Source organism: Cydia fagiglandana, chromosome 18, assembly GCF_963556715.1.
Source record: "Cydia fagiglandana chromosome 18, ilCydFagi1.1, whole genome shotgun sequence".
NCBI classification, from domain to species: Eukaryota; Metazoa; Arthropoda; class Insecta; order Lepidoptera; family Tortricidae; genus Cydia; species Cydia fagiglandana.
The window spans coordinates 4,934,563-4,947,700 of record NC_085949.1 but is presented as its reverse complement, the minus strand read 5'-3'; the positions used below and the strand labels follow the sequence as shown (position 1 = coordinate 4,947,700).

The 13,138-nt window shown below is 40.1% G+C and overlaps 1 protein-coding gene across 1 annotated transcript in view; it reads right to left on the bottom strand.

Annotated features, from left to right (window-relative positions):
• The window catches only part of LOC134673262 (uncharacterized), a 152,276-nt gene that overhangs the window by 32,657 nt on the left and 106,481 nt on the right, over positions 1 to 13,138 (bottom strand). The gene's annotated exons all lie outside the window — the stretch shown is intronic.

The following is a 13,138-nucleotide window of genomic DNA, read 5'->3' as shown; positions in this document are numbered from 1 at the left end:
AACAGTTTTTTTTGTTCCGTTCAAACAAGTAACAAAACACTTAACTAGGTACCTAGTACATCAGAGGTACAGTCAGCATCAGTAGAAGTGGATGAAACAACGCGCTAAGAGTATCTGCCACGCTGCCCGCTGGTATACTTTTCCAACTATAGAATATAGATAAAAATGTCTACAGTTCGCGTTTAAAAGTATCTGTTACAGGCTAATCGTTCTAAAATAGAGACACATACGTACATAGACTAGGAATCCTCTAGACCGAGTTTAGAGCAATTATTTCATGCAACCGATGATGCCAAAAATGCGGGGGTGCGCGGGACGAGGTGAGCGAAGTCCCGTGCCGTGATTGGTTCGTTCAAAGACACGGACGTCACACAAAGCAACTTTCGACTCGAACATGGAGTAAAATTACCGTCACCGTGGCAGAGGGGGTAGCGCGACTATATGCTAAGTCTGGATGATCTTTGTTTGTTGAACTGTTAAATAATGGTAAAGTACTTAAATAGATACTTTTGATCCGTTGCTTATTGATGTTGACTGTACCACACCGCATAAATAATATAAATATTCAATGATGGCAAAGAAATATGCCTACGATTATGCCACTTCCTTTCTGTTTAACAATTAAAATGAGCTACGAGTACCTATTATACAATATTGACAGTTCTTTCTCTTTGTCCAATGCAAATGACCTTACGGCGAACTTTTATGGAAAGTTGCTTAGCCTAATGGTGATTTTGAAGACTTTTTTCTCGCTAAATAAACCGACTTTAAAGCCTGATTTTCTTACTTCAGCCTGTAAGCATCACAATAGTTGATATCCTGTATGTTACTTTATACTGATAATAATCACATGTAGTATGCACCTGACTTTATACTTTTTGGTTATTGTATCTATGGTCATGTTTGTTGAGGGAGAACTGTCAGATTTTGGCGGCGGTTCATTGCAGGGCTGTTTCACTTAGAACTATCAATATGAAGTATGGGGGCATATGTCTTGTCATGAATCTAGAGATGTCGCTGGTAACGGCAAACATTTTACCCCTCATCCACTTGTTTTATTTCCTGGTGCAACATTTCACAGTGCTCAGCGTTTAGTTATACGCAGAAAAACAGCGGTGCAGTAGTCTGTTACGACTATCAGTATTTATGGTATGTAAAAAAGCGGAAATTTAAAAAAATATAAGCGCGATGGGTTATCGTCCCATAGACAATCTGAATTTCGCGTCTTTTTCTACTGACGCAGTTGTTTGACCGGCTATACTTTTGTCACTGCAATGAAATAAAAAAAGATTACCAAAACTGTCTTTTAACTTGTCTTTTTGACTTTTCGTGTAACCTGATACGCAGATAGCATATCGTTTTTTGTAATAAAATTTATGAATATCGTTACTCGGCGGCGAAGACAATGGCCGCATCTGAGAAACTTTGCTGCGTTCGGGGATGCGGCAACTCTCGTAAGTAAAATACCGAGCGGGAAAATTTAAAATAATAGTGCTAACAGGCCTGTACCGACGCGGCGCGCGGTCATGTGTTTTTCTGTATTTATTTATAAACTATCGATGTATAATAATCGCTCAAGCTGATTAGTAGATGCGAAACGGATTATACAATGTGTACAGCTTGGCAAAAAAGAGTAGACTTTAAAAAGTGGCAACACTGTAGTGTCGTCCCTTTCAAACCAATTTGTATAAGAAAACGGGACGACACTACAGTGTTGCCACTTTTTAATTCCTACTCTTTTTGCCAAGCTGTATAATTCATGCTATTTTCCGGTTAGTTTTTCCTAAAATACTACAAGAGTTAGACCAAAAGAAGTCTGCAACGATTTTGGTGCTACATCTTTTAAAAGTTATCAATTCTTGCCATTTTAACTATTGTTTTTCAGGTGCTAACGGAATGCCGCTGCATTCCTTTCCCCACCCAAAAAAGGACCCACAGAGATTTTCCGTGTGGGTGGAGACGGTGGGCTCGGTGGTGCAAGAACTAGAGCCTGATTATGTTTATAAAAGGCGGAGAGTCTGTCATGCTCACTTAGAAACTAATTATTTAACATGGTCTAATCGGCTCAGCCCAGATGCCGTCCCAACCCTGCGCTTACCTGGTGAGCTTCTGTAAATATTTGTCAATTTACTCTTAATAAGAATGTTTCAATGTCTAATATCCATTTTTTCTAACAGCCCAGCCAACTACGGCTCCACCTGACCTGGAACCGAATGAGAACCAATTTAACGGTCAAGGTACAACAAATAATCTATATCTAGCCTATGTGTACTTACTTTATTACTTGTACAAAACAGCGTGTAGTATCAGTATGTGAAAGCGTTGAATTTGCTGTAGTAGGTAGGTAGGTACCTACTAAAGCAAATTGTGTTTGAATTAGAACTTAGTTGTAGGTATTAAATATTTGTCAATTTACTCTTAATAAGAATGTTTCAATGTCTAAAGCCTCCTCCACACTCGTGCGCGAATCGCGGCGCGAAGCCGCGGACGTGAGTGTGGCGTCGATTTTCGCAGACAGCGAAATCGACTCCACTCGCGCTCGCGGCTTCGCCCGCGATTCACGCGCATAGTCTGGAGGGGGCTTAATATCCATTTTTTTCTAACAGCCCAGCCAACTACGGCTCCACCTGACCTGGAACCAGATGAGAACCTATTTAACGGTCAAGGTACAACAAATAATTTATATCTAGCCTATGTGTACTTACTTGTACAAAACAGCGTGTAGTATCAGTGTGTGAAAGCGTTGAATTTGATGTAGTAGGTAGGTAGGTACCTACTAAAGCAAACTGTGTTTGAATTAGAACTTAGTTGTAGGTATTTATTACTGAATTCCCGAAGAAGATCGTATGTGCTATAGATCCCAATGGCGCTTATAGTTTGTTCCTCTTAAAGACAGCACATTTATATAGGTATATTTAATTAGACTCAAATCATTAATGGACAAACGCCAAACGATAATAAGAAATGTATCGGGATGACTAGATGCTGCGAAAAGTCATGCACTATTTACCTAAGTTTCGATTGGCGTTTTCTATCAACTATTGTGATCTAGGCACCCTGGGCATTCCGCTGTTATGTGTGATGAGCAAGAAAAAAATTGTAGATTGTACAACAAGGGCATAAAGTGACCCATTTTTACCCGAGGCAAGTTTTTAGCAAAATAGTAGACGAGGGTAAAAATGGACATTTATGCCCTTGTTGTACACTCTGCTTTTCACTTCGATTGCGAGGAAAATAAAACACATTTTCACGGCAATTTACACCACCAAATTGTCGTAAAGCGAAAGAACATAATACATAACCAATTCCCGCCAACTAACTTTTTAATTTTCAACATGTGATCAGAGTTTCAGATGCTTGGTTTTCTGCCAAGTCAAACATTTTGGAGCATTTTTGAACGATAATCGACTCCTATTTTATGTGATTTACTAAATTTAATGACAGAAAATACGGATTTCTAATAAATTGTAGCAAAAATAAAATAATATAGGTAACAAGTTTTGTCATCTACACAATTTTATTGCTCAGTAAAATTGTGCAATATGTTTTAACTGTTTGGCGGTTGAGACCGATTACCTTAGTCTTAGTAGCAGAAGTTCTAAGGTCCCGTTTTCTAAGGGGACCTTGCATTTTGGAGACAAAGCAAACCGCTTGGAACAGGTGTTCCTGGGGGTGATCTGAGCCGATTAAGCCCGGTTGCCAAGAGGTTCCACCCAGCAGGTGGGCAGGGGAAGGGGGGAAAAGTGGCTCCGGCGCGCCTCACTCTAAGCTATATATCTGCATACATCTAGCAACTATATCAAGTTTGGTGTCTTTTTCGTGTAATTCGAGGATGAAGAATTCATTTCTGTGACTAAATTTTCACTCTTCCATACAAAAAAATCGAGAAATTAAAAATTCCAATAAAATCTTTTCTCTTTTTTTTTCGAAAATCCTCTACAAAATTAAAACTATGAGGATTTGCTCTAGAAAAAAAATACCTGTGAATAGCCCAGTTATCCTACTATATAGAATAGTAAACTTGTTAAACATTTTTTTTTCATAACTCTGATAAAAAAGATGTTTTGTGTCGCGCGGCGTACCTGCATTGTAAGAGCGGTATGCAGCGTTTAGGATTTTTAAGTATGTTTCGATGGTTTCTGATAAGTTGTTATTCTTCTGGTTGTAGAAAATTACTTCTGGACGTGATATATATACAAATATAAATTAAATGTATAAATATAGATGTTGGGAAAACTTTCGCCAATAGAGTTATTATAAATGTGATAAAATTAACAAAGCAGATGTTTGATTAAAATGCGGGTTAAAATACGAGTAAGATATATATTGTTCGTAGGGTTTGCAATCCGGATCCGAAATCTATGAAATTATCCGGATCTGGATCCGGATCCGCGGATCTTCCCATACATTTCGGATCCGTCGTGCAAACCCTAATTGTTCGCAATTGCCACTACATGCCCATGGGTCCGTGCATTTTAGTTTTTTCTTAACGCAGTTGCACCTCCCTGCGCATTTTGTTTTGCAGCGGCAACGAATAAGCTCTAAACAAGCAGCAGCCGCCGCAGGTAGGCTTGTACATATGGGCTCCCAATAACCATTTTGTTTGGACCAGCTCCAGTCAGCAGGACATGGTAGCTGTTGCTGAGGGGCTATAATCTGTCCCCAAACATAGCCTCCTTGGTAAACTGCACGGAGAAATATGTTTACGTAGATAGGGCATCTTCCATTGGAGGCAGATTCTCTAACTGAAGATTTTTTTTGTAAAAAGTACTTTTCGGCACTCTTTTGCACTCGTACTTGTACCTGATCTACTCGTAAAATCAGTAACAAAATACTATGCATTTTGTTAAAATAACGTCTAGGGGCTAATTCACACCTCGTAATTCAAATCTGTCCATACTTACTATTGTAAGACTCTTACTTGCCATACAAGACAATAACAATTTTTATCAATATTGGCAATGCCTGCTCAATATTGCCTTGTTTGCCGTATTTAAACCCCTCCGTTACGGCAGGATATGCGCTCCAAGCTTGAAATACGCTTTTTTCCCTGTCCATACAAAAAAGAAACAGTGTCGCAACCTGAAAAGGTGTGGAAGAATGACAAGACTTCTGACCTTTCTGGTCCTGTAAAATAAATTATATATCTATGCGTTACAAATAAAATCATATATTTAAAGAAAGTTTGCAGCACTTGACCAATTGCCCTGGTGAGCTGTCTCGTATACTGCGGTGACATATTTATTTTATTTACAATTAATGGAGGATTGGCACAGGAAAGAATCACCTGTTCCTCTCGTGCCATGCTATTGCATTTTCTTAAGGTAACGTTTGTAGTTCTTCCGTTAATTGTAAATAAAATAAATAAATATGTCACCGCAATAAGAGACAGGTCAACTGGACGCAGTTTAGCGTAAAAGATCCATCCTCTAAAATTTGTAATTTAAATGAATGTCTTTTCCGTTTGACATAAAGTTCAAATTTTACTAACAGATTTTTGTGGATTGGATCTTTTACCCTAAACTACGTCCAGTCTGGGCTAATGGTCACGTGCTGCAAACTTTCTTTAAATATATGATTTTATTTGTAACTCATAGATATATGATTTATTTTACAGGACCAGAAAGGATAGTAGTCTTGCCATTCTTCCACGCCTTTTCAGGTTACAACACAGTTTCTTTTGTGTGTGGAAAGGGAAAAAAAGCGTATTTCAAGCTTAAAGCGCATATCCTGCTGTAACGGAGGGCCTTCTTCTTCGTTACACTCTTGATAGAGTGGTCGTGGCCATTACGAAAACTTTTGAGCGACTCATTTAACGACACGCCATTCCTCCCGTAGAGCTGCTTTCCGTAAGCATTCGCTTACTGTGATCGACACACCGATTTGGTTTGGTCAGTCCATCTCATTAGAGATCTTCCTCTAGCCCTGTCACCTCCTACTCTTTCTTGCACAACTAGACGTTCTGTAGATGTTCCGTCTCGACGAGACACACAAAAGAAGTTGAGTACCGAGTTTTGCCCGTAGAAAGCAACCGCTCTTTAATGCCAAGCTCCTCAATAATTGATGCTCAGTCCATGATATGCCCAGCATTCGTCTCCAGCACCACATCTCTAGTGCATTCACTTTCCGTTTTTCGGATGCCCTTAGTGTCCATGTGAGACATACAGCATACAGAAAAGTGGGAAATATGAGGGATCTGACAAACCTGGTTTTAGTGGTCCTTGTAATGTTCCGGAGGGATTTAAATACGGAAAACAAAACAACATAGAGCAGCCAATTTTGGAAAAAAATTTTATTGTCTTGTATGACAAGTAAGAGTCTTACAATATTAAATCTGAACAGATTTGAATTACGAGATGTGAATTGGTCCTTAGACATTATTTTGATACTATGTATTGTATTACAGTGTTCGGATCAGGTACAAGTACAAGTGTAAAAGAGTGCCGAAAAGTACTTCTTACAAAACGAAATCTTCAGTTAGAGAATCTGCCTCCAATGGAAGATGCGCTACCTACGTAAACATATTCTCCGTGCAGTTTACCAAGGAGGCTATGTTTGGGGACAGATTATAGCCCCTCAGCAACAGCTACCATGTCCTGCTGACTGGAGCTGGTCCAAACAAAATGGTTATTGGGAGCCCATATGTACAAGCCTACCTGCGGCGGCTGCTGCTTGTTTAGAGCTTATTCGTTGCCGCTGCAAAACAAAATGCGCAGGGAGGTGCAACTGCGTTAAGAAAAAACTAAAATGCACGGACCCATGGGCATGTAGTGGCAATTGCGAACAATATATATCTTACTCGTATTTTAACCCGCATTTTAATCAAACATCTGCTTTGTTAATTTTATCACATTTATAATAACTCTATTGGCGAAAGTTTTCCCAACATCTATATTTATACATTTAATTTATATTTGTATATATATCACGTCCAGAAGTAATTTTCTACAACCAGAAGAATAACAACTTATCAAAAACCATCGAAACATACTTAAAAATCCTAAACGCTGCATACCGCTCTTACAATGCAGGTACGCCGCGTGACACAAAACATTTTTTTTATCAGAGTTATGAAAAAAAAATGTTTAACAAGTTTACTATTCTATATAGTAGGATAACTGGGCTATTCACAGGTATTTTTTTTCTAGAGCAAATCCTCATAGTTTTAATTTTGTAGAGGATTTTCGAAAAAAAAAGTGAAATGATTTTTTTGGAATTTTTAATTTCTCGATTTTTTTGTATGGAAGAGTGAAAATTTAGTCACAGAAATGAATTCTTCATCCTCGAATTACACGAAAAAGACACCAAACTTGATATAGTTGCTAGATGTATGCAGATATATAGCTTAGAGTGAGGCGCGCCGGAGCCACTTTTCCCCCCCTCCCCTGCCCACCTGCTGGGTGGAACCTCTTGGCAACCGGGCTTAATCGGCTCAGATCACCCCCAGGAACACCTGTTCCAAGCGGTTTGCTTTGTCTCCAAAATGCAAGGTGGTGGACCTTAGACCCCCAGCTATAGAAGAAAATTTTACTTTTATGCTCTAGAGCATAAAATGCGATTTTATGTCGTCTACGCACGACATAAAAGTGCACTTTTTGAGCATGAGAAGTGAAAATATAATTCTTCACGTAAGAGGTTCCTTCACAATTTTTTTAATTCGCTTAATAGGGTTATTCTGTACCAAAAGGGTAAAAACGGGACTCTATTACTAAGACTCCGTCCGCTTTCTGTCCGTCTGTCTGCCTGTCTGTCAGTCTGCCTGTCTGTCTGTCTGTCTGTCCGTCCGTCCGTCCGTCCGTCCGTCCGTCCGTCCGTCCGTCCGTCCGTCCGTCCGTCTGTCTGTCTGTCTATCTGTCTGTCATCATGCAATAACTCATATACCGTGATAGCTCGATAAGCCCCCTCCAGACTATGTGCGTGAATCGCGGCGCGACGTCGCGGAGCGAACATATCGCGAAGTTGACGTAAGACTCCACACTCGCACACTTCACGGCGATTTCGCAGTTTGGTTTGCGGCAATATGGCGGAAAAGCATCAGCTGATCGAGTTTAACTGTTAGTTATCTATGGCATCATACGTGCTTTAGCTGTTTTTCCATTTTGTTTTATTGTAAAACCGTAAAATATAGCTGCTTAATATAATATAATCATAATAGAATTAGTATTTATCTTGCCACAGAGGAGTCAAAATATTGTGTTAATGTGGAGTCTTGCAAATTCGCGCTTCGCGTCTCCTTTGACGCGGGCCGAAATACCGACAAAAAACGGAGAACAAGGCGCGAAGGCGAGAACAATCTGCGAAATCGACGCCACACTCGCATTCGCGGCTTCGCCCGCGATTCACGCGCATAGTCTGGAGGGGGCTAGAAATGTGCAGTTAAGCGTGAGTCGGACTTATGTACGGAACCCTAGAAAAGCAATTGTGACTCGCACTTTTACGTAATGGTACGGAACCCTTCATGTTCGAGTCCGACTCGCATTTAGCTGATTTTTATGCATCTCGCTGTATGTTCACTGGTGGCTCGAAGACCTACTTTTTTGGAAAGGCGCTTTATAGGTTGGCCCCATTGTCATCATTCCAGGATTTGACAATTGGGTTTTAGATAAATCAAAATTTTACGTCACACATATTATCATTAGTTACCAGTGATGTGGATTATGTAGGTAATGTGAAAGGGATAGTGACGTATAGGTACTGTAGTAACATAGGGGCTGTCCATAAATTACGTCATCGATTTGTGACGATCCCCCCCCCCTAAAATCATCCAAAAATCATGCTTCGAATCATCCGATATCCAGACCCCCCCCCCCCTTTGGATTTGCAAAGCTATTGTTTAGGTTACTTATTCCATTGAAAAGGTAAAAAAGTGTGGATTTGCAGAGGCAGGAGTTCCGAGGAAGGCGCGAGGGCACACGCGCGCCGGTGCCAATGCAGGTAAAATCCGCCGCGCCGTGCTCACAGTCATAACGCTAACGTTCATACTACCCGCGCCAGCTATCGGATGCCCTTAATAATGTCATTCATACAATTTTGTTCATTAAGTTTACTTAGGTACTATACAGCTAATAGGTAGGTAGGTAACGATGCGAGTTGGGTTATTAAGTACAGTCACCTGCAATAATATGTTACACAACGAAGGCAGCAAAAATATCTGACACGATCTTATTTGAACAGCCATAAAAGCGTGTCACATATTTTTGCGGCCTTCGAAGAGTAACAACTGTACAATAGTTATTATGGGTTAGTACGGCTACCATCAGTTTGGCATTGAGATAAACGCTATCGTGAACGTAATTTACTTTCTATATAAGTATCTCTTTCGCACTAATATGTCAGTACTACGAGCGATGCATAGAAAGTAAATTACGTTCACGATAGCGTTTATGTCAATACCAAACTGATGGTAGCCGTATAGCTTAGGTTTATTTTTATTTACTTACTTATAGTTAAGTTTATTGCAATCACATTTATACTTAACACCACAAGGATTGGTATAAGTACAGGCGCTATTTATAACAAAAGGAACTGCCATCGGAAGTTTACCTTTAGAAAGAAATGTAGGCTTTATTCTGATAAGATTTTTTTACGATATTTTTCCTCGTCGAAGATGATAGTAAATATCCCTGACCCAAAATATGATAATGAAACTGGAAATCTTTAAAGGAACCGAGGTTCACATGATCGTTCAGCGATATTTCGTTACTACCAGTCTATATTCCCAGGGCCTGACGATGAGACCGAAGCGAGGAAAGAACTGAAATTGCGTAATATACTATAATTATAACTTTTACGGTTTAAAGACGGAGTAGGAAGTTAAAAATAAGAATGTCTTAAACTATATATATAGATGTTCCTAGAATGTGTAGTGTAGACATTCTAGGCATTATTAAGTATTATTAACACAGTAAACGGGTCAAACAGAAAACTATGTTACGTCGTTCCTGTAGACATACACAAGAGTTAAGGGCTATAAAGGTTAATTTTCTTATTTAACCCTTAAACACGTGAAAAGATCCTCCTTTTATTTAAAAAAACTATGATAAAATCATTACTTACATGCCCACAAGCTGTTAACTATTGCCCACAGGAGAGAAAACTAGCGTGTTAATTCGCGCGAACTGTACATTTTTCTCTCCTGTGGGCAATAGTTAACAGCTTGTGGGCATGTAAGTAATGATTTTTCACGTGTATAAGTTATACACGTGATAAGGTCTTCCTTTTATTTAGAGAACTATGATAAAATCGAATTTAAATTTACTTATTTATTTGAATTTATATAGCTTGTGGGCATGTAAGTAATGATAAAATCATTACTTACATGCCCACAAGCTGTTAACTATTGCCCACAGGAGAGAAAAATGTACAGTTCGCGCGAATTAACACGCTAGTTTTCTCTCCTGCGGGCAATAGTTAACAGCTTGTGGACATGTAAGTAATGATTTTATCATAGTTTTCTAAATAAAAGGAGGATCTTTTCACGTGTTTAAGGGTTAAATAAGAAAATTAACCTTTATAGCCCTTAACTCTTGTGTATATCTACAGGAAAGACGTAACACAGTTTTCTGTTTGACCCAAACAGTTGTTTCTGCATAATAACCTAATATGCAATTACAAGGCGGATACCCTGTATCCAACTCTGATACACTCACTCGGATGATGTGTTAAGCAGGCCACTGACGAGCCTTCCAAATGGATGCCGTTACAATGGATTCATCCAAATAGACGACATCCTAATATTAAACATTGTACGTTTTTGACATTCACGGACCGATTTTGGATTGCAGCCACGCTATTTGGACTGTTGGCTCGTCAATGGCCACCTTTAGGTAGGTACCTAAAAGATTCTTTTCACCTCAGCAGCTCGGACAAGGGTACTTTGCTTCTTAAAAACAGTGAGCAAAATGCGATTTTGCTCACTGAGTCATTTTGTCTCACTCAGTTAGCAAAATCGCATTTTGCTCACTGAGTGAGACAAAATGTCATTCAAGTGACCTTTATAGTCAAATGTCATTTTTAACATGCGAGGTCTAATACAAGTTCGATATACTTGGATTCTATTATCTCTGTCCCTCTAGGTATGTTCTCACTGCTTAGGGTGAAAAATTTTGTGTAAGTACTACACGAGATCAAAGTTATTTACATCTCGTGCGCTTTTGAATCCCTTACTACGCTCAAGATTCTAAATTAGATTCATTCAGACCATCTAGTTGGAAAGAGGGAGGACGAGATGGTTCGGAACATAAGGTGCGGTATCCTGATCCCGTCCCTAGAAGAAAATCTCACCAAGGTTGGAAGAGTCCTAAACTTTCAGAACCCCTGGGCCATGGTGAGGAAGTGGACTCTTCATCATGCGATCCCCCTTAAGAAAAGGGCCTGCACCCTACTCCTGGTGGGAATACCTGAGGACGTTGTTCAAGCGGTGATGGAAAAGGGAAGGAGACTGAACTACCTATGTGGGACAGTCTACATCCGTTTCCAGCACAGCGGAGGGCGCTTCAGAGATTCGCCACCGAGGAAGAACACACCGGAGGGGAACATAGACAGAGGGGAGGACAACACCGCAGAGAGCGCACCCGCAACGAACACCCCCTCTGCCATGGACACTGACAACGCGGAACAACACACCTCCAACATCGAGGAAGGCATTCTGCTGGACTCCGAGGACGAGGATGGCCTACCAAAGGGGTTTAGTCTCCTGGACCTAAAGGGAAAGGCGGCGGAAGAATTATCCTCCGATGCTGCCTTCCCAATGTAAGGTCCTCCAGCACCGAACTACGGAACCGGAGTAGTAGGTATCAATTATATTTTTTATTTTTGACGATCTTTTTGTGAAATTCTTAGAATTTTATCTGTATAATAATCAGACATCGTAACTTTTCCAGCATTTTTGGTGCAGCGGAGTGATGTTAACAGAATTGGTATAAATAATTTAACCCTAATGGTTAATTACGTTAATATTATCCTTAATTTACCATTTTAGTTGAAATTATCTATACCAATTCTGTTAACACCACTCAGCAGCACCAAAAATGCTGAAAAATGTATGATGTCTGATAATAGTCCGATGTTATTATGGAATAATATTAACATCAATAAATTGCTCTGTTAATTAGATTAAGATAATATGTACCTAATAATAACTATTCATAAGTGCTTGTTCCTAGGCCTACATGAATAAAGCATATTTTGATTTTGACTTCAAGTTTGCTGGACATTTGGTGCGAGATACACAACACACAAAATAAAACACTGGTGATTTTTAGTTGAGCATAAACCATTTCGTATTTAGGTGGCGCACCGCAGTTCAGCATACCTCGACACATCAAAAGGCGAGCGGGAGGACAGGAGGACGCCGACACCGCAGTGGCGGTCGCGGCGCGGCGAGCGGTCGGGTCGGCTCGCCGTACGGCGAAATCAGCAGGCAGCAGTTCCGAGTCATGTGTCATGTACGGATCATCTTCATACTTACTAATAGTAGCTTTGGCTTAGAAAACAGTGTTTGATATTATTAACGGTAACGATGACGTATTACGGTTTTTGTAAAAAGGATCTAGTATTTAAAGTGGAGACAGCGATCGGACCTTTCGTTCCCATCTATGGTTGTCGCTGCTGTCGTCGCCAGTCGCTCAATGACGTGGCCAAGCCGTAAGTCCTTTATGTCAATTTCAGCATTTTAAAAATTTCTGAAATCTGGATCGACAAAAAAATCTATATTGTCATGGTATGGCATGACCAGATCGTCACAAAATTTAACGAAAATAGTCATAGGAAGACTACTAATCCAGTAAACTTGTCGAATTTTGTAACGTGGTTCTTCTGCGTCAAATCCGGTAATAGTTGCATAGAGGTTCACAATTCCTTTATTTAGTTTCGTTTATATATATTATAGTCCTTTCCGAACGACCTAGCAAATCGAATTAAAGTTCTTACATTCAACTTGGAATTCACGGGCCACACGGCTGGCTGCACTTTCGCCTTAGACTTTGTCAATGGTAAACAAATGTGTAAACCTGCAAATTCCAGAGCTCAGTCCACCTGTGGCTCCGGAGAGCACACAGTACTGCTCTGCTTTTCCTGGCCGTCCTGGGGCGCCTGTGACGTCCCGCCAAGACCTACGCGCACACTCCACCACAGCGCC